Raw genomic sequence first — 19,387 nt, 5'->3', positions numbered from 1 at the left:
CCTTCCTCCAAGACATGGACATGGACTGAGTCAGGCCTGGGATAGGGACCACTAGCAGGTCCCTGTCTGCAGGCACTGGGCGAACGCCTGGGTGTTTTATTGATGGAAACAGCCTGCCTGTCTATAATTCTTCATGCCAGGCTGGCCAAGTGTTCGTTTCCAGGGGTCTATAAATAAAAATAACTGCTGAGGTCTGGGCTGATTCCCCACATGAGGCTCCTTTCCATTAGAGCACTCTCTAGTAATTGCTTTTAATTTACTTTTTTTCAGGGGTCTTCTTAGCATTGTATCTAAATCAATATTGTAATTAAAACAAAAATATTTCAGAAAAGCCACAGAGCAGTAAAAACAGGGAAGCAATTACAGGAAACCTTCAAGCATTAGCAATGAAAAGGAAATAAAAGAATAAAAGCTTTCAACCCCCCGTTTGAAACATTTACGAAAACATTTTGGTGCAGCAAATGGCCTTTTAAAGCATTCCCTTCTGTTTGGGCCATGGAGTTTGTTTTTCACACTGTTTCGGTGTGCGCTGGACTGAAGCACGTCGGGATTATTTCTCCCAGGTTCCTGATGTTGCTTTCTCTCTCCAACTGCGTGTCCGTGCACATGCGTACCCATGCACAAAGATTTGGGCTCATACCTTCTTTCAGCAAAGATTCAAGCCTAACCACTTCCCTCACTCCTCGCATCGTTTACCTAATTACCTCCCACCTCAGACCAGACCCAACAGCCAACACCAGCCGTCCCGCCGTGGCTTTACTGCTACCATCTACTTGCAGTGTGCTCGCGCTCTGGCTTCGCAGCCAGCCTCAATTAGAGCCACAACATCATATTTCCCCTCCTGACACACTGTAACTGCCCAAATAAAGGAAAGTGCCTCTCGGTGAAGCCCTACCCAATTATCTGATCAAGCAAAGAGAGAGGGAGCAAATGCACAGGAAACAGATGGGGCCGGTGATGGCTTGAGAAGTCAATCTGTTTGTCTACTAATTATTTAATGTATGAGACAATTTCAATACTTAACCCCCTTGATCCTGGGAGTTGCTTTGCTGTTAAGTATGGGAGTCAGGCAATGCATTTCTCATTAGCATTTAGCACCGGGAGCTCCAGATTAGCCAGCGTTGGAAGTTTTGAATAAAAAATGAACAGGAGTCAGACAGCTTATTCATCATCCACGAGGAAGATGTCAAGTTTGGATATCCCAGCCATTATCATAATTGCCAACGATATCCATCCATAAATGCACATCCAGCGGCATCAGTCTCCTTTTGCCACTGCCCGAGCAGTTCGCTCTACTCACCTGCCCCTTCTCCTTGCAAAGGTCCCAGCTGTTTTGGGAAAGACCTGGTGCAGAGTCTTACCCTGATGCACAGGTATTACTGGCCATGGGGAGGACCCTGATGTCCCCAGCACCACGCATGGGCACTCACAGCCAACACACGCACAGACAGGCATGGATATCAAGGGGCTGTCAGCTCCGCACGTGATGTTAGCCAGTACTTCTGATGATCCCACTCGAAGTGGACAGAGGTCTTAGATTAAGTGATGGAGCATGGTCTGAGACCAAGTGATAAGCAGGGCACGCTATAAATTAAAGCTGCTCTCTATAAAGGACACGAGCGAGGTGCGATAGCTCTAGAGTGAAGCAGCCGTGATTGGAAACAGGCTGTCCCCGCAGCCCAGCAGCTCTGCCCTGTGGGCAGCCGCCTCCAGCCTGCCTCCAGCTTTTCAGTGCTATCGCCACCCCAGAGTAAACATTACGTGGGCTCTAATGGCATCCGAGAGGCAGGATCAGAACACGAGCCTTTGGAGATTCACAGGCACCTTCCTTCCTCAGCAGTGCTAGGAAGAAACACGAGGTTTAAATAAAACATGACAAAAGGCTGGGAGTGTGCACACTGGCAGACTTGCTTTGCAAGGTCCTAATACTGCACAGCCATTAATGACCCAGCCCCTTAATGTCCCAGCAGGCAGGAGCCTACGCTGCTCTTCACACCATCCAGCACTTTCCTCTGCTCCCTCTCCTTGTCCCGGGGCTCTCTCCCCATCCATGATCCCCTCTAACAGGTACCAGGTTGGCCACGGACTCTTCACCAGCAGCTCGCAGCCAGGAAGGAGCAGCATCGGTCTCGGAGCGGACACGAGCTCTAGCAGCATCTTTCCCCGCCAGGAGCTCAGCAGCAGTGTGGAAGGGGCTGCTTTTATGATGCCCCATAATTTTTGAGTGGCCCAGCGCTAACTCTTCCCCTTAGCTTTATAGCTGCAGGGTCATGTAAATCTCCGGTACGTTATTTATCATCCCGCCCACGTCTCGCTGCCTACGTGGGTAGCTTTGCAGGCGGGCACCTGCGCCAGCAACAGGCTGTGCTGAACGCTGTGTTACAGGCAGCACAGGGCCAGACTCTGACACCCCGCTTGCATCCAGGGGAGAGTCTGGAAACCGCCAGCACTGCAAATGCAGCTTGCTGGGAGTCTGGGGCAGGCACATAGACATCCTGGGCAATTTCTCCCCAATTTGCTTGCGCTTGCTGAGCAGACCTGCCAGCAATGTCATTAAAGCATCTTGGGGTCTCGGATCCCAGGTGAAATCCCAGATTCTGGAGTCAGGTGATGGCCAAATCGCACCTTGCATTGAAACAAAAAAAGTATCTCCTGTGTATACAGGCATCTGCTGCTTGAACCACCTGCCCAACTCGCATCTCCCCCTGTCCTGGTTTCAGCTGGGACAGAGTTAACTGTCTTCCTAGTAGCTGGTACAGTGCTGTGGTTTGAGTTCAGTATGAGAAGAATGTTGATAACACAGTGATGTTTTCAGTTGTTGCTCAGTAGTGTTTAGACTAACGTCAAGGATTTTTCAGCTTCTCATGCCCAGCCAGGGCACAAGAAGTTGGCACAGGACACAACCAGGGCACCTGACCCAAACTGGCCAACGGTGTATTCCATACCATGGGACATCCCATCTAGTATAGGAACTGGGTGTGGGGGCGGGGAATCGCCACTCGGGGACTGGCGGGGTGTCGGTCGGCGGGTGGTGAGCAATTGCCCTGCGCATCATTTGTACATTCCAATCCCTTACAAAGGGCCCAGGATAGATGCAGATGCAAGGAGAAGTTAGGTTTTCCTCATCACACAAACTGCCCCCAGGCAGGTCACCATGCTCCTGAAAGGCTCACCTCATGCTCCTGAGGCTGAAAACTACCCGGGGCACCGGTCCCAACCTGCCGCGTCCCCAGCCTCGTGCTGCTCTCACTGTGAGGCTGGGAACCGCTTTCCTGCCTACCCAATTCCTGCCCGCAGCTGTCGCAGAGGTCAGTCGCCATCCCGCCCGCAGAGCAGGAGCACACCGAGGTGCCCCTGGTGTCACTCGTCTGCTCCAGGACAATCCCTGGTGTTTGTGGCAGCACAAGCACGGCCCCCAGGCAGAGCAGGCACATCTTCAGCATCTTTGCTGCTTCCTGCAGGTTGCGTCTCCAGGGCAGCTCACGAGCTTTGTCCCTCTTTCGTTCGCAGTGCGAGATGGGGTCGGAGGAGGACTCGGCAGAACAGGGCACCTCTTCCCCTGCTGCTGGCACCAGCCAGGTGCCCCAGGCCGCGCCGCTGGGTGCCTCTGAGGACTCAAAGTGCCCAATCTGCCTGGACACCATCAACAACAAAGCCTACGTGAGCTGGTGCAAGCACCGCTTCTGTTTTCCTTGCATACAAAAGTGGGCCCACATAAAAGCCGTGTGCCCAATCTGCCGGCAGCCTGTTCAGTACATCTTCCGCAAGCTGGTAGGTGACAACTATGAGGTGCATAGCGTCAAGAGAAGGAGGTCTCAACGCCGCTCTGCGGCAAGGAGGCGGCATCGTTCTTCGGGCCGCCAGCACCGCAGCTCTGCCAGCAGAAACTGTGGTGGTTGTAGGTAGTCAGGGCCAGGCGGCCGGAAGATATCGCGCTGTACGTAAAGATAAAGCCCATCTCCTGATCGCCAATAGCGTTTAGTTTATGATGCAAGCGGACGGAAGTGATGTTGTAACCCCAAGTTATATAATGCTGTGTTACGCACCAATAAACGCCATTTGCCGTCCACCACATTGGTGTCTGCGAGCTGATGGACCGAGCGACCTGGGGTTGGTCGCCGTGTCGTTCCTGAACCAGGTCCCCACGCCTCCTTAAGGCGACAAGTGGTGCCGAAACCCGGGAATCGTCGCCTGGATGGGTGAACGGCAGCCAGAGCGGCAGGAGCAGCCCGGTGGGGAGGACGCTCCCAGACCAACAAGGAGGATGGAAGCCCTTGTGAAGGTTGTATCACAGTTACATAAGCAGTGGGGTATTGATTGTAAACCCAAAGATTTTACTCTCGCAGTTGCGAGGCTTTTGAAAATTGGGGTCATTGATGATCTGGTGGATATTCTCCACCCTGAAGTGTGGGATAAATGCACTAAAGCGTTAGCCGAGGAGACGATGTCCTCGGGTTGTGGAAAAAACCTTAAGTCGTGGGGGAGAGTTGTACAAGCCCTGCAGAAGGCTATACAAGAACAGGATACCTGGCGGGCAGCAAAGAACTGCTTGTTGTCCACCCCGAAATTGGGAGTCGGGGCAGCCACACAGACTTTGCACCCCCCAGATGATAACGATTCTGCTGAGCCTAAAGATCTACAAGAGGGTGACGCGTCCCCTCAACTCCCGAACCCCGACCCACTTACGGAGGGACAGAAACGAGCTAAATCCTTCTGGGGTGGGTTAGCTGAGGAGGCCAGGGGCGCCGCGGAAAAACCAGACTCTGGGGAAGTCTGGGCTAAAGCACCGCCCTACGCCCCCCAAAATGGCGCCGAGCACAAAGGAGGAGGGCGGGGCGAGGCTGCCTATGGCGGGAACAGGGAGGAAACGCGGGCATTGACGGGCGCACATGGATGGGACGAGGAGGAGAGCGAGAACGAGAAAGGTGGTGGGAGTGACCGGGAAGGGGAGGGGAGTGCGAGCGAAGGGCGGAAAGCCAAATATGCCCTCGTAGGGCAAACCCCTGGCGGAGCAGAGGGCGGGGCGAACCAAGAGGGAAGGACGAGCCAAGAGGGCGATGCAAACCCAGAGGGAAGGGTGAACCAAGGAGGAGGGGCGAGCCACGAGGGAGGGAGCGGCCCGCCCGCAAGGGTAGCGGGTGGGGCCGGAGCCCGACAAAAAGGCACGGGAAACCAAAAATATCTAGTCAGTCGAGTTGCGACTCCGGACCAGGCACTGGCCTGGACGGGTGGCTCGCAACCGATTCAAATTCAGAGGGAGATGAAACGGAAAGAAAGAGAGTTAAGAGCCAAAATATTCCTATCCAAACTAAAGATAAACCGCGAGGGGGAGAAATCCCTCTCCCGGACTGGAGGAAGATAAAGATGGCGTGTGCCGACTGGGCCCCATCAGCCGTGCTAGCGTTCCCGGTGACGGATGGGGGACAGAGGGTTCCCTCGCCCATAAACCCTAAGGATATACAAGCGATTGTCAAGGCAATCGTGGATAAAGGGCTTAATTCTGCCATGGTCTCCACCCTCATAGATGGTGTTTTCGGGGGAGATGACGTGCTCCCGTTCGATCTAAAACAAACTTGTAGACTAATCTTTGACGGGGCAGGGATGATTGTTTTTAAACAAGAATGGGAGGAGAACTGTGCGAGAAAAGTAGCCCAAGTAACTGGGGCGGATCACCCGCTACATGGCTCCAGCCTACAGCGGCTGATGGGTACGGACCCAACAATGATCACCCCCCAGGCACAGGCCCCGGGCCTGCGGGCCCATGAAGTTACAACAACTACTTATGCGGCCGGAGAAGCTATCCGCACAGCCTCTAGAGTTATTGCCAAGCCATCGCCATGGTCCACAATAAAACAAAGTGAAAGTGAGAGCTTTACGCAATTTGTGGACCGTCTCCAAGCAGCGGTCGACTCTTCGGCCCTGCCTGCGGAGGCAAAAGGCCCGGTCGTAGCAGAACGTTTACGTCAGCAGTGTAATTCAGCAACCAAAGAAATCCTACGATCGCTGCCAGTGGGGTCAAGTATCGCGGACATGATTAAGCAGGGTGGAGGCTAGTCCTGACGGGGCGAGGATATGCTGCTATCAGAAAAGATGGCAAAGTTAAGTGGTGTCCGCTTAAGTCCATTAAACTGGACCTCCAGAATAAAACTAACGAAAGCTGTGAGTTTTTATCCACAGGACCAGATTATTGGACGTCCTCATAACCCGTACACCCCAGTGGCAAGAGAGGATGACAAGCCGACAAGCATCCTGTCCGCGCCTGAGAATTCCACACTGGCAGAAACCAAACAACGATGATGTAGCCCCCATGGGAGGGAGCTGCGATGCCTTTGTGTGATCTTGATTTTCCTATCATAATGATCGTGGTAGCATTGATTCTCGGACCCGGTATATTGAATAGGCTCGTGTTGTTTGTTAAGAGCCGGCTAGAAAAGATTAACATCATGTTGGTAAAACGCCGACAACTGTTTTAAAAATGTTCTTGTTCAAAATTTCCTTTAGCTATCCCCAGTTATACGCTGTTACTCCCAGTTACCCCCCAGCTACCTTTTGTTTAGTGTGCCTTATGTTTTCTATTCAAGTTTGTGATGTATATACTTTTTAAGGTTGTTATGTTTTCTATCCAAGGTTATGATATATATATACTCTTCTAAAATTGTTATATTATAGACAATTTAAATACGCATAGGGAGGGGGGAAATGTAGGTAGTTAGGGCCAGGCAGCCGGAAGATATCGCGCTGTACGGAAAGATAAAGCCCCTCTCCTGATAGCCGATAGCGTTTAGTTTATGATGCAAGCAGACAGAAGTGATGTTGTAACCCCAAGTTATATAATGCTGTGTTACGCACCAATAAACGCCATTTGCCGTCCACCACGTTGGTGTCTGCGAGCTGATGGACCAAGCGGCCTGGGGTTGGTCACCGTGTCGTTCCTGAACCAGGTCGCCACGCCTCCTTAAGGCGACGGGTGGTGGCCACAACGGGGCCGCAGAGAGGGGCCAAAGCAGGTCCCCAAGGCCGCACCAGGATGGCCACAGATGGGATCAGCACACCCGGGGCTACAACTCCTCGAGAAGCGGGAGGCGGCAGCGGAGAACGGCTCGGGACGCTGCTCAGGATGATGGCGGAGCTCCAAGGCCAGAATGGGACGTCCTGCCCTCCTCAGGGAGGAGCCAGCGCCGCCCGCGGGCAGGCCGGGATTTCTCCAGGCAACAGCACACCACAAGGAGCCGGTCCCAGCGCAGTTCCCGCAGCACCGGGGGCCAAGCTGGGTGGGAGCGCTCAGGGGCCCACAGCAGCCGACGGCAGTGGCGGAGCAGGGATCCCAATGACGGTGAGGGCCGAGCTCCGAGGTCCGAACGGGACGTCCTGCCCTCCTCAAGGAGGAGCCGATCCCGGAGCAGGACCCGCAGCCGTGCCAGGCGCGGGGCCTGGTAGCACATCCTACCAGGAAGGGAAATGCAGCGCTCGCCCCCGACCAACACCTGCCGGGGCAGCGCAAAGAGCCCAGGCACACAGAAGGCCCTCGAGGTGGTGGTTGTGTGGCTGCCGAGGGGCACCTGGACGGTGGCAGCGGGACAGTCGCAACCTGGGTTGTCTCCGACTCTGGCAGTGGCAGCGAACAGGATCAAGGCAGCCTCACAGCTCCGGCTGTGGCAGGAACTGCTCCTGTCGTCTCCTCTCATGACAAATCATGGATTTGAGGAGGAGGGAAGGGACCTCTGGAGATCACCTAGTCCAAGCCCGCTGCTGGAGCGGGGTCAGCCAGAGCAGACTGCCCAGGGCTGCATCCAGTCAGGCTCTGATGATCGCGACGGACGGAGCCTCCGGAACCCCTCTGGGCAATCTGTTCCCTAGCTCGACCTCCCTTCAAATAAACAAGCTTTGTACTGCAGTTAGGGAGAGGTTCTTTTCTTTCAACTGGTGCCCGTTGTCTTGTCCTGTCTCTGGATACCACTGCGAAGGGACTGGAGAACCCAGTCCCACTGGGCTGCGTGCAGGGGTGTGGGTGCCTGGACCTGGGGGGTGCAGGGTGCGGTGGCAGAGGACAGGGAAGGGTGAGAGGGCAAGCTGAGGTTCTCTGTTGCTCCTGTTCATGCTTGGGACCTTGAGGCCTCTCGCCTTTGTGTTGGTGGAGGGGAACACGAGGGAGGCTCCTCCACAAAGCCCTTCTTCCCCGGAGCTCTGCGTGGGGCAGAGCCCTTAGAGAAACTGCTGCGTTAGCGCTTTCATCAAGCCAGGAAAGGAGATGGAAGCAGGACATGCTTCTGGGGAAAGCCCAAAGCACAGGAATAAAAAAATAACCTGGGCTTTCGGAATCATGAAAAAGAAAAGGAGCCTTGGGTGCAACATCCTGCGAGTAAGCCAGTATTTCCAAGGGACAGGGGATAACCGGTGCACCGTAGCCCTGCTGGTTAGGGCCAAAGGTGTGGGGCTTTGTGAAAAACACAAAACGCAGTCATTAACCTCCAGGTAGTTTTCCTCAAGTCTCTTAATCTCCAGGCAGATCCTGACCTTGGACTCTTTGCAGAGTCTCATTCATTGGACCTGTCTGAGCCATCTGCCCTGAGACAAGGTCAATGAGCGATTTCCAACAAGGGCCAGCGTCTCCGCAGGGCTTCTGAACGAAGCCTCTGGAGATGGATCTCTTCGGTGCTCGTCTCCGCAGAGAAGTGTGTTTGGTGACACAAATGCGAGCCAGGCTGGGTCATTCGTTTCCCACAAAGCCCCTCAGCTGTGGCCCTAGCCAGCAGGGCTGCGGTGCACAGGTTGTCCCCTACGCCTTGGAATTGCTGGTTTTCTGTGTCCAGTGCTGGGCTCCCCAGTAGAAGACAGAGGTGGACGTACTGGAGGAGAACGCTTGTTCTCCTCCAGTATACACCAGAAATGGCTGAAAAGTGCAACCTGGGACGTCCCTCGTTAATTTTGAACAAAGGCACCACTTCTACAACTCCACGTAATCACAGTCAAGACAGACATGGATGTATTGGGGAGAGTTCAAGAAGGACCACAAAGGAAGGGACTGGAGCATCTCCCCTATCAGGGAGGGCTGAGAGGGCAGATGATCAAGGCAGCTTACAGGCCCCCATGGCACACTGGCACTGGCAAGGCACGGAGAGGGGCAGCAGCCTGTCTCCCCAGCAGGGACCCCCGCAGCAGCCAACACCACCCTGCCCATGGGACACCCTTTCCCTGGCTCCCCTCTCCAGCCTGCGGGCACATCCCATTCCAAGTCGGCTGGTGCACCACAGAAAGCAAGCAACTCCCACAGTGGGGCTAGAAACGGGATTTATTTGGACTATCGGAGTGATGGGTCTGGCCTCTCTTCTCTTCTCTCCTCTCCTGTTTGCACCCATGTCCCTCTCAGAGCCACGTCAAGGCCTCCCCATCGTGGCTGATGTGGTAGGCACCCTCGGCCCCTCCGCCCTCTTGCCAATCTCCTTCCCTACGTGTGATGAAGGGGGAAGAGGTGGTGTGGGACCGGGGCTCTGCGTCACGTCTCGCTGTCTCTGGCTACGGGCCATGTCCTGAAAGCCAGAATCCAGCGCCTGCAGGACCTGCCTCCTGCTCCAGCGCAGCGTCTCGAGGGAGACTGGCGGGGAGCTGCCTGGGCCCCGGGAGGTGCTGGGTGCCGGTGCGGCTGCCTGGGCTGTGCTGGGCCGACTGCTGTCCCGCAGCACTGCCCGACCGCCCTCCTGCCCAGGCACTGCTCGCTCTGATGGCCCCTCTCTGCCAAGCTGTTCCCTGCAGCGCTGCAGCCTCTTGGTGTGGAATTGCAGCTGCAGGGTCTCGTGCTGCTTCTCTGACATGTATGTGGCCTCGCAGCTGTAGACGTACATGGGCACCGGGTGGGAAGGCGGTGTTGCTGAGGCCACCGGCCGGGCGAGGGATGCCTTGCGCTGCTGTGGCGAGCCCTGGTCGGGCTGGAAATGGCGCTGGGGGTTGAGGACAGGGACACGGGCACGGTGTGGCCGCGGGGAAGCGGTCCCAGTCCGCAAGCGTTGGGGCAGTGACCGATGCAGCGTTTCCATGGGCTGCTGCACTGCCTCAGGGAGCCTTTGCAGCTTTATCTCCAGGCATTTCCTTGCGGTATGCACCCAGAGTTTGCTACGCGCCTCCTGGCTCAGCTCCACCTTTGAGATGACAACGGGCGCTGCAGCGTTAGGCCGGCTCGTGTCCGCAAGTTTGGCCTCACCGCTGCCTCGGGTAGCAGCGAACCTGGCCTGAAGGCCGGCGTCTTCCTCTGGCAGGACTGAAGCTGGTCCTGCTGCTGCTGGTCCTGCCGCCTTGCTGTCTGGCTTGGGAAGGGCTGGCAGGGCCAAGGATAAGCCAAGAGGCCACAGGAACTCCTTGCTCTGCGGTAGCTGCCCATCTGGCTGAAGGAGGCTCTCACGCACGATGTTGTCTATGGCTGGTGGTTGGATGGAGGAGCAGACGCCACCACCGGCAGCGAGGGAAGAGTCCGGGTGCCGGTTGCTGACGGAGAGGTCGCGGGGAGAGGTCTGCTCAGCCAGTGACACGGGGCACGCGGGCAAAGGAGCGTGCACAGACTCCCTGGAGCCGTGCTGGCTGGGCAGCTCCTGCTGTCCTACCCTGGGGTGCCACGCTGCGCCGGCCTGGCCCAGGGCCCGGGGCCCCCACATGCTGTGCTCCTGGGGGAGCTGCGGGTCCAGAGGCGCGAGCAGCGGTGGGGGGCACGGCACCAGCAGGGCCAGGGACTGCTCGGTGGGGTTGGGGTCCCCCCACAGCCTTCGGACTTCCTTCTGGCTTATGTTGTCCGCGATGGCATCCGCCTTCCCCTGCAGCGAGGGGCACAGCTTGCACCGCCGCAAGGGCTGGCTCTGCCCTGGCCGGATGAGCTTTGGCAGGACGCAGCGGCCCTGCCGCTGCGCTGCTCGCTGCTGGGACAGCTGCACCGGCATGGGCAGGGCCCCCAGCTGCACTTCCAGTCCCTTCCTGGCCACATGCATCTTGAGGGCTGAGCAGGCTCCGCTGCCACGCGCGGGTCCGAGGGAGCGGGTGGACCCCAGCTCAATGGGGGCCCCTCCATCGGGGATCGGGTGGGTATCGCTCAGACTCTCGGGGGGGCCGAGGCTCTCAGAGGAGCCAGAGAAGCTGCAGCTGTGGCAGGGCAAGTGGCCCCACTCCCCCAGATCCTCCAGGGCCTGCCATGCTGCCTGCCAGGCGCCAGGGTCCTGCACGAATGAGGAGCCCAGCCCCAGTGACGCCCCGGGCCCGCTTCGTGCCAACAGCATCAGGCGCTGCAGCTCCTGGGCAGCCTTGCTGCACTGGGTGCAGCCGTGGTCTGCCTGCTGCTCTCCGCCTGCAAAAGAGGGAGGGGTGCCAGGGGTGCAGGGCTGGGGCCGCTGGGACCCCCGGGGACTGTCCGCCTCTGCTGGGGCCCTGACCTGCCCTGTCCTGCCCCGGGGACGTACCCCCCAGGTACCCCCGGGGCGCAGGGCACACCCGCAGGGGACTTACGTTTCTCTGGTGCTGTCGCTCGCTGCCACCATCTCCAGCATCGTTGGCTCCAGCCGTCACCCTGTGGGCACAGGAACGGAGCACGGTGACCTGCCTGGGGGGAGCCCCTGCCACCGCCAGCCCTGAGAGGTCCCCCTGGCCCTAAGCAGCCCCGTACCTGTTGGCGTCGTCTGGTCCTGAGGAGGATGGCCCCGACAGCCAGGAGCAGGATGCCGAGGCCGAGGAGACAGCTGCTGCCGCTCATCGTGCAGAGTCCGTCACGGACACACTGAGGCTTGCGGGGTGCCGGCGCCTCTTTTATAGGGACACGGCAGTGAGGTCACAGCCGTGCGGCTGGGGACACCTTTGTGAGGTCACAGCTGTGCGGCTGGGGAAACCTTTGTGATGTTGCAGCCCTGGATGACACCGGGACAATGCTCGACCCCAACGCAGGTACAAGCTCCGTCCTGCAGCCGCCCGGGGCACGCTGCTGCGCCCTGGCTGGGACTGCCATTGCGGAGAGGCCAGGAGCCGCTATCCTGCCTTCCCAATTCCTGCCTGCGCGTGTCTGAGAGGTCAGTCACCGTCCCGCCCTGAGAAGGGCAGAGGTTTGACCAGAAGTTTGAGAAACAAGAAAAAGTAGAGGAGCCTCTGGTGTGACAAAATTTGCTTTAACTGTTGGTCAGCCCTGAAGTGGTGAGGCAGCTGGACTAGATGACAGTTGTAGGTCCCGTCCAACTGATCTGATCTGATCTTTCTATTCTGTTCTGTTCTGTTCTATTCTGTTCTGTTCATGGACTGCCTGGTGGTTAAGAGACTTGAGGACAACTACATGAAGTTGCCAAGGGCGCAGAGAGGATCTGCCGGACAGGGACGCCGGCAGGGCCCGGGGCACCGGTCCCGACCTGCTGCGTCCCCAGCCTCGTGCTGCTCTCGCTGTGAGGCTGGGAACCGCTTTCCTGCCTACTCAATTCCCGCCCGCACGTGTCCCAGAGGTCAGTCACCGTCCTGCCCGCAGAGCAGAAGCACACCGAGGTGCCCCTGGTGTCACTCGTCTGCTCCAGGACAATCCCTGGTGTTTGTGGCAGCACAAGCATGGCCCCCAGGCAGAGCAGGCACCTCTTCAGCATCTTTGCTGCTTCCTGCAGGTTGCGTCTCCAGGGCAGCTCACGAGCTTTGTCCCTCTTTCGTTCGCAGTGCGAGATGGGGTCGGAGGAGGACTCGACAGAACAGGGCACCTCTTCCCCTGCTGCTGGCACCAGCCAGGCGCCCCAGGCCGCGCCACCGGATGCCTCTGAGGACGCAAACTGCCCAATCTGCCTGGACACCATCAACAACAAAGCCTACGTGAGCTGGTGCAAGCACCGCTTCTGTTTTCCTTGCATACAAAAGCGGGCCTGCATAAAAGCCGTGTGCCCAATCTGCCAGCAGCCTGTTCAGTACATCTTCCGCAAGCTGGTAGGTGACAACTATGAGGTGCATAGCGTCAAGAGGAGGAGATCTCGACGCCGCTCTGCGGCAAGGAGGCGGCATCGTTCTTCGGGCCGCCAGCACCGCAGCTCTGCCAGCAGAAACCATGGTGGTGGCCACAACGGGGCCACAGAGAGGGGCCAAAGCAGGTCCCCAAGGCGGCACCAGGATGGCCACAGATGGGATCAGAACACCCGGGGCTACAACTCCTCAAGAAGCAGGAGGCGGCAGCGGAGAACGGCTCGGGATGCTGCTCAGGATGATGGCGGAGCTCCAAGGCAGGCCCCAAAAATAACCTGGGCTTTCGGAATCATGAAAAAGAAAAGGAGCCTTGGGTGCAACATCCTGCGAGTAAGCCAGTATTTCCAAGGGACAGGGGATAACCGGTGCACCGTAGCCCTGCTGGTTAGGGCCAAAGGTGTGGGGCTTTGTGAAAAACACAAAACGCAGTCATTAACCTCCAGGTAGTTTTCCTCAAGTCTCTTAATCTCCAGGCAGATCCTGACCTTGGACTCTTTGCAGAGTCTCATTCATTGGACCTGTCTGAGCCATCTGCCCTGAGACAAGGTCAATGAGCTTTTTCTAACAAGGACCAGTGTCCTGCTTTCAGCTGGGATGGAGTTAACTGTCTTTCTAGTAGCTGGTACAGTGCTGTGGTTTGAGTTCAGTATGAGAAGAATGTTGATAACACTGATGTTTTCAGTTGTTGCTCAGTATTGTTTAGACTAACGTCAAGGATTTTTCAGCTTCTCATGCCCAGCCAGGGCACAAGAAGTTGGCACAGGACACAACCAGGGCACCTGACCCAAACTGGCCAACGGTGTATTCCATACCATGGGCCGTCCCATATAGTGTAGGAACTGGGTGTGGGGGCGGGGAATCGCTGCTGAGGGACTGGCGGGGTGTCGGTCGGCGGGTGGTGAGCAATTGCCCTGCGCATCATTTGTACATTCCAATCCTTTTATTACTACTGTTGTCATTTTATTAGTGTTATCATTATCACTATTAGTTTCTTCTTTTCTGTTCTATTAAACAGTTCTTATCTCAACCCAGGAGTTTTACTTCTTTTTTCCTGATTTTCTCCCTCATCCCACTGAATGGGGGGGAGTGAGTGAGCAGCTGCGTGGTGCTTACTTGCTGGCTGGGGTTAAACCACAACACCCCCACATCCAGGTGAGCGGTAACATGTTGAAAGCCAGCATCACCCTGCTGTGTAAATCAGAGCCAGGTACCAGCATCGCCTCCTCCTTAGGGCTGAGAGGGATCCCAGGTTTCCCTGGGTTTGGAGGGACAGATTAGGCTGCTATTTGGCAGCATATATGAAACCATCACTTCCCTTCTCTGTTTTATTAAATTCAGCATGTGGATTTTATGAGAAAAGATAATTACAGTAGAAAAGGTCACTGTTATCTTCGCTTTGTTGTCAGGGATCGCCCAAGCTGTTTATTGCATCGTGTCTCGGCTGATCAAAACCCAGGCATCTCGGGGACTGGCTCAGGGATGCTGCAACCACGTGAAAAGCATTTGGGCTGTCCTTGACCAGATTCTGCCTGGGACTCTGCTTACACTTTTCACAAGTATTTTATCCCTACAACTTCCAAAGACAACAAGGCAATGTTCTGTCAGCCTGGGCACGGGGCTGTGTTTTCTAACCAGAGGGGTTGGACCCTCATGACTGTTCTTAGCTGGTGCCCACCAGCAGGCCGGCATGGAGGGATGCTGTAGGAAAGTTTTTTGCTCATTTTGCTCTAACTTTAGCAGCTAAAGCAGAAAAAAAAAAAGCTCATTCCTCTGACTCCCAGATTTATGACTCCCAGACTCAGCAGGGTCCCCAGCAAGGCTTGCTGTAGAGGAAGGTTAGCAAGCGAGCACGGGGACAGCCAAGGCCTCTGAAAGAGGCACTGGGTGCCTTGTTCTGCCATGGCTTTTGTCAACAAGGGCACCTCAGCTCAATGGGTCTGAGGCAGCGAAGGTACCACTGGAGGCAGAAGGGAGAGAAGGGCTGCAGGTCTCCCCCAGTCCTGGCAGCACCTCTCATCCCTTGCCTGCCCACACGCTCCCAGTGCCCTGTAGACATTGTCCCCAGCCCCATAGATGTCCATGCCACAGGGGTAAGAAGGTGTTTCAAGCACCATGGAGATGCTGTGCTGCAGGAGGGTGTCCTACAGCCACCTCTCCAGGGTGATACCCTCACTCATTGGCATTTTTTGGGCCAGCTATGGACTCCTGGGGAGCATCGAGCAATCTCCACCCGCCAGCAAAGCACCTCCAGGCAGGCACATTTGGGGCAGCTTTCCTGCCTCTCCTGTGGGATCTCACCCTGAGGTAAGTGATGCAGCAAGGAGGGGCTTGTTCTTTTCTGCCCATGCTTTTCTCTTGCTGCTCAGTGGCTGGGGATTCACGCCAGGACCTATCTTTCCTCTCTCCCTCCCCGGCTCTGGCTGTTCCTCTCTTCTGCCACTCGGGAGAAGGCTGCAGCCAAATCCTGACAGCTGGCTGGTGTAGGGGAGGTTCTTTCCTCAGCCCTCTCTCCCCCGCACACTCCCTTTTCTCCTCTGCAGCACAGGCTTCAGGCAGGTGAAAATTGATTTGCAATGAACTGGTGCCCTGCCAACGCCTGACTCATCCATTCACTCTGCATACATCCCCCCCACTGCTCATAAACCATCGTGCCACTGAGCAGAGAGGGAGCTCTGCAAGAGAGCACAGACATTCAGGAGTTTTAAAAGGGTTTGAGAAAACACTAACACAAACCCAAGCCGCACAGCAGGGCTGATGAGGAGTCACAGCACGCAGAGACAATATCAAGGATTTACTCAGCAGAAGGCAGGCAGCAAAAGGTGAAAATTGGGAACAAAACCCACAGAGCAAGAGAAGATGGTGAGAGGATGGCTGGGGAGGGCAAGGTGCTCAACTGATCCACACCAAGAAGCATGGTATATGGGAAGCTACAACCACGGGGGCTCACGCAGAGCTCATGTTCCAGCTGTGTCTCCTTGTTAACCCAGGATCATGCCCTGCATGCTGTACATGGCCAACATACCAGCAGGCTGGGAACAGTGGGTCTGGAGGACTCTACGTTGGAGTCTAACTCACACGAGCCAGTCCCTTGCTCATGGAGGGGACACCGATTTGCCTCCCAGGGCAAGAAAGGGTCTAGAGCTGCCATTAGTCAGCACCAACGTTTGGAACCCGTTCCTCCCACCGTTGGCTGCAAAGGCGTATCGTCTCCCCATGCCAGCCGCCTTTCCCTGCTCTCGGCATGCAGGATTTGATGGCATCATTTTATTGCCACTGGTGGATGTGGGATTGCTGGAACTCACCAAGCCACATCTCTTGATTTTACCCCAGTGCTCCTGCCCAGCACATGCTCACCCACTGGCCATGACCCCTGTGGGGTGGTGAGGAGCAGCCATCCTGCAGAGCCACGCTCACCCGCCTGCCCTCAAGCTCAGCTGGGGACACCCCAAATCTGAGAAACTGGCATCAAAGCACACTCAGAACCAGCACGGAGGTGCAAGATCCACTGGGGATTTACACTAAAAGCACCCCTTGACTGCTGAGGGTGGGTGCTGATGCAGCTGGGGCCCAGAAGCCGGAGGGGATGAGCCTCAGGGACAGGATGGAGAATGATGCTCTAGAGGGAGGTGAGAGATGGGAACCAGATAACCCATCACAACACGCCTCCTCCAGCCTGCTCAGAGGATGGAGCAGCCCCCAGCCGCACTCCCCGGCTCTCCATCAATGCAGAGCAGCTATATTTCACATGAATCTTAGATAATTAATGTCAAGCAAAAAAATCTGACTCTGAATAGTTAATATACCCACACTGCTCTGCAAAAAATATACAGTCCCTCAACAGGCCTGTTCCAAATAATAATTCAAGTTCTTTAGAAAGCAGGTCAGCAGCACTGAGTAATAAGTTCATTATAATCTAATAAAGTTCATTAGTCCTTGAAAAGTCTAAAATGCAAAAGCAATATTACCGACAAAATCGCCCTCTGGCGGGATCATTTCTGGGTGGGAAAAAAAGGATTTGAGATAAAAGGAAATAAAAATAGGCAGCAAGAATTTGAAATAGGAGAAGACATTGCTGGGAGAATTGGAAACACCTAAAGTACATCCAAAGAGCTGCTTCTCGCCTGCAATAAAAGTGCTGGGCCTCACACATGAAAGAGAAAAGCAGCTATTAATAGCAGGGCAGTCGGGATGGCAGCTCGCTTGTACACGGCTGCACAGCCACCGCTCTGTGGAGAACAGTCAGAAAAAGAAAAATCCCTGTACAAGTGATAATAAAAGCCCTTAATTCAATGTCAGCAGGGTCCGGGTTTGAAGGAAAAAAAAAAAGGAGGCAACGCATGATTCAGCTCCCAGCCACTTGGGGACATCTGTATTCAGGTCCCCTGCGCGCACATATTGCTCCTGCAAAGTCAACAAGAGGAATGAAGGAAAGCAAACAAATACCAGGGAGCCTTCTGGCGCTGCCGGCACGGCCGGCCCTGCCGCCGGGCTCCGCACATGGGAGCTGGCAATAACCTTGTACACGTGCATCTGCTGGCACAGCACAGGTATGGAGAGTCATCATATGCATGCGCTTGCAGGATGGGACCTGCAGTTCTAAAAGCTTTGGGGAAGCATCTCTGCCGTGCAACAATAAAACAGGAAGGCAGCAAATAATGGTCCCAGCCGCAGGAGAGGTTGCGAGCATCCTGGGGTCGCACCTGAACGCAGCTACTGAGTAAGTGCTGCTTGCTGTCCTGCTTTTGCTGGATCCAAATGAAGTAGGGAACAGGGAATCAGCTGCAAATCTGATTTCTTACCCAGGTGGGAAGCTGCTCTGAGGCAGCTCCCTAGGAGAGTAGGGGTCCTGGGGACAGAGCCAACACGCTGGCACCCACCGCTGCCCACCCTGCTGGAAAGGGCAGGGGCAGCACGGACTGCCCGCAGCATGGGCAGGTAACCCACCGAGCCAGCTGCAGGAATAAATCCCTGCTAATGAGAGCCAGGGACAGCACAAATGAGGGCCAGCACACAAATAAGAAGGCCAGAATGTGTCCTTTACTGCAGGTTTTGTGGCTGATCCACTGGGATTTTGCACTCTGCAGAAAAATTACTAGTTTGTCCAAATTTTGGCATTTCAGCAGAGGTGCCAAATGAGAGGTGGCTTTGGCAGCCAAACTGGGGGGCGATACTGTTCCCCCAGGATGGAGAGAGGGTACTGAGGGCAGAGACCTGTCCCAGAGGGCAGCCGCTCCCTGCCCCCAGGGACCCCCAGGGCTTTCAGTGCCCTGGTTCCCAAATGTTCCTTGCCCCTTCCTGGGTGGACGGAGCTTGGGGTGGGGGGGAGATCCCAGCGCTGCTCCCACCCCACATGGAGTGGGAGTGGGGTTTCTGCCGGCAGCAAGGATGGGTCAGACCAGGCAGATGCTGCTACTCCCTCCCCTGCTCTGCCTGTTCTGGTCTTTGTCCTCAGGGAAACAGGATCAGACACTGAGAAGAAGAACAGCAGCAATTTCTCCAGCACATATTGACTAATTTTTTCTCTTTCCACCCCCAAAAAGACAGTTATTGCCATCCTTAACATCATCTAGACAGTGGCCAAACAAGGTTATAAAAGCTCACTTTGCTTAAAAGAAACAGGGATAAGGGGGTGATGTTAAAATAAATACTTCACTTGAGACTTCGTGTTTCAAGCCTTTAAACTGTTTTTCCTTCTTTTTCTATATCTCCAGTGAAAGGCCAACACATTTTAAAAAAATAATTGTTTGCGGTTATAGACAGTTTTTCACTGGATGCTTAACTTGACCCCCACACTCGTCCCTCACCCGCTGCCACAGCCATGGGACACAAGATGCTCTGCAGCCCCCGGGACAAGCCAAAGGACTGTGATAAAAAGCTGTGACTACAACAGTGAACCTCAGACCCGCAGCCCGGCTCTGCCATCAGAAAAATAAAAATAACAGCCATACAGCAGCAGCATCGTGACCCACAGCCACTTCCCAGGCAGGACGGAGGTGCTCTGGAGTGAAGAGCAATGAGGTTCCCAGGAGTGGTAAAGATACAGTCAAATTTTGGGCCAAAAGAGTTAGTTTGAGCCTTTATAAATAATAATAATAAAAAAATGTGAATACATGACACCTGGAATTATTGAAGAGCTTGCCTGAATACAAACAGAGCTTTGTGCAGCGTTACTACCCACTGGGGATGGTAAGGTGCTAAGAAAAGCTTCAGCTTTTACAGGTAGTGCTCAGCATCGAGAGGTGATTTATAGCCAGCACACAGGAGGGAAAACTCTTTCCATATACAGCCCTGTTTGCTGCGCAGCTATAATTATATATTACACTGAACCGCCCTTGCTACACACTGAAGGGCAGAGGAAATGAAAAGCCATATTGCATTTTTCTGACGTTGCCCATCTCTTACATCGTACCGATGCCACATCAGACCCACGTGCCAC

General features: G+C 55.4%; 1 protein-coding gene across 1 annotated transcript in view; it reads left to right on the top strand.

Moving 5' to 3' along the window:
* MATR3 (matrin 3) overlaps positions 1 to 19,387 on the top strand; it is a 1,017,354-nt gene that overhangs the window by 668,089 nt on the left and 329,878 nt on the right. The window lies entirely within an intron of this gene.

This window comes from Accipiter gentilis, chromosome 26 (assembly GCF_929443795.1).
Source record: "Accipiter gentilis chromosome 26, bAccGen1.1, whole genome shotgun sequence".
Classification (NCBI taxonomy): Eukaryota; Metazoa; Chordata; class Aves; order Accipitriformes; family Accipitridae; genus Astur; species Astur gentilis.
The sequence above is the reverse complement of the archived record's forward strand: the minus strand, read 5'-3'. Positions and strand labels throughout refer to the sequence as shown.